Source organism: Lupinus angustifolius, chromosome LG14, assembly GCF_001865875.1.
Source record: "Lupinus angustifolius cultivar Tanjil chromosome LG14, LupAngTanjil_v1.0, whole genome shotgun sequence".
In the NCBI taxonomy this organism is placed as follows: domain Eukaryota; kingdom Viridiplantae; phylum Streptophyta; class Magnoliopsida; order Fabales; family Fabaceae; genus Lupinus; species Lupinus angustifolius.
Window position 1 is genome coordinate 4620185 of NC_032022.1, and position 2999 is coordinate 4623183.

General features: G+C 35.4%; 1 pseudogene; it reads left to right on the top strand.

Annotated features, from left to right (window-relative positions):
* The window catches only part of LOC109326316, a 7037-nt pseudogene extending 4881 nt beyond the window's left edge, over window positions 1-2156 (top strand).

The window sequence follows — 2999 nt, forward strand, 5'->3', positions numbered from 1 at the left end:
TATGTCGATGATATACTGCTTGCTAGCAGTGATATGGGACTATTGCATGAGACCAAGAGATTTCTAACGAAGAATTTAGAAATGAAAGATCTTGAGGAAGATTATTTTGTATTAGGTATTCGGATACAGAGAGATCGCTCTCAAGGTATCCTAAGGTTATCACAAGAAAGCTATATAGATAAAGTCCTAGATAGATTTGGCATGAAAGACAGGAAAACTGAGGATACTCCTATAGCTAAGGAAGACAAGTTTAGTCTCGAATAGTGCCCCGACAATGACCTTGAAAGATACGATATGCAAAAGATTCCTTATGCATCTGCAGTAGGAAGTCTAATGTATGCTCAAGTTTCCACAGGTCCCGACATAACATTTGTTGTGGGAGTTTTGGGTAGATATTTGAGTAATCATGGAATGCATCATTGGAAGGTAGTCAAACATGTGATGTGTTACTTAAAGAGAACAAATGATTACATGTTCACTTATTGGATGTGTGATAATTTAGAGATCATTGGATACCCTGACTCCGATTTTTGGGTGTCTAAGAAAATAGACACTCCACCTTTGGATATGATGTTTATCTTGGCTGAAGGTGCTATATCTTGGAAGTTTGCTAAACATACGCTCAAAGCTCCTTCAATCATGGTTGCGAATTTCATGGTTTGTTTTGAAACATCAGACCATGGCATATGGTTGCAGAATTTTGTCACTAGCTTATGTGTGGTCGATGGTATTGAAAGACCATTGAGGATTTAATGGGACAAAAAGTTCATGGTTCTTTACTCCAACAACAATAGGAGTTCTACAAAATCAAAATTCATTGACATAAAGTTTGTGGTTGTTAAAGAAAGTATTCAAATAGACAAATTTTCATAGAACATATAGGGACAAATTTTATGCTAGGTGATCCACCGACTAAGGGTTTGGTATCTAAAGTCTTTCATGACCATATTGCTCATTAGTATTGCTCCTTAGGATACCTTAGTTCAGTGGGAGTCTACATGTTTTATGATTTACTTTGGATGTTATATATAGTTTTATGCATAATAAAGTTGATGGTTTATTGTTCTATTTTGAACTTATGTATTGCAACTATTGTATTGCAATTAAGGAATTTGGATTGATCTCACTAAAGAATAAAGAAGGACCAGTTGGAAATAGACATGTATGAGATCAGATTGCATGAAATTTCCATGTCATTCATCCATATTTGATCTGTCATTGAGTACATTAATATGGTGATCATCATGGTCGAGTCACACTTGCATGTGATGAAAGTCGCGGTGGTTCCGTAGTTGATATATGAGATGGACCATATTGTATCAAGGAGAAGTCTAAATGTAAATAGCATACAGATGCACGCCTAAAGAACATGTGATATAATTGTATCACGAAGATATGAAGCCCAAATATGAGATTGTTAGAAATTTATAATTTCTAATTAAGGCGAGCATCATATATTTGATACAATGATATCAGCTATTTATTTTGAGGGTTACATTATAAGTGATTTAATTACTAACACCCATATATTTCTAAAAGCTGATAACGGATATGAGCTTAATGGGTGGATACCCATCAAGTTAACCTATAGGGGATAATGTGAACCCTATAAGTTAATGCATAAGGAAGGTTATGGTCTCCAATACACCAAATCGCAAATAGTTTTCACCTATCCCCATTAGAGAGAAAACAAAGGTCCCAAAAGGAATTATGTATTTGGTTGAGGAAAACCATCACCAAAACTCTCTCAAAAGGTATATCAAAGGAGTAGATCAAAGAACATGGATTCAGGGATTCAGGTATGACTTTATATCCTTGTTTTATATTATGTATGAGAATCATGATATTCAAGATCCTAGGATTGGTATTTCATCAATGATCAGGAAATATCTAACACTGAAGCCAAAGCCAAGATGGATCATGCGGAATGCAGTAGTCATAATATTCTTGCCACTTTGAAGAAATTCAGAAGCAATATCATTTTCTCAAATGGCCTATCGGACCCATGGAGTAGTGGCAAGGTGTTGCAGAATATCTCTGAAAGTGTTGTTGCTCTAGTCACCAAAGAAGGTGCACATCACATCACAGTAACTTATGTGCTTCAACAAGGATGATCCTAATATCTCTAGGGGTAGCAGTGATATCTCCGCGATTAGTTCTTGCAAAGAGAGTTTAGAGATCAGAATCTTTTTACAAGCAGTTACACATTGGATCAGTCATGAAATGGTATTCAGATTAATTCAGTGTGGAATCAGCTGAGAATCACAATAGAGGAATTTCAAAAGAAGCAATTGAGAGGATGTTAACAAGGATTCTTGGCTGTTGGCATCTCTCCTTTCAGTTAGAACTCAAGCAAGAGTTATACATGGGAGGTAGTTAATCAAATCAGAGTTATTGTCATGTCAGTTACAATCAACATAATTCATAGCAATAACGGGTCGCCTTAAAAGGGATTAATCAGGGTACATTACATTTCTTGGCAACCCAAAGGGTTCCACAAATCAGTAAAAGACCCTTAACCAACTATATAAAGGAGATAACACATGGAGATCACAAGTAATCAGGGAATACATCATACACTTATCATACAAGATATCACATAGTAATGAGAGAACAACCTATAAACATAACATATTGTCTACATTCCATCATTCCTTAGGAACACAACAAAGTAGACAAAATGCATATTATACACAAGCATCTGCTAAATATCACACAATCATAGAACACAACATGTAGAACAGAAAGGAGAAGCAATCAAATGTACCAAAAGGAGTGAAGAATTCAAGTCATGGAGGGTGCCAGTAATATCCAGAAACAAAAATCCCAAGTTTAAAGGATAAAACTAAAGGTGTACTTTCAGGAAAGCATTTCATTCTATCCATCTAAACAACTACCAGCAAATACATCTATATCCACTTTATGTCATATATATCAAATGAACTTCGTACAACCTAGCCTCTAATTATAGTCATCCACACCTAATTAGTCTTTAAAGT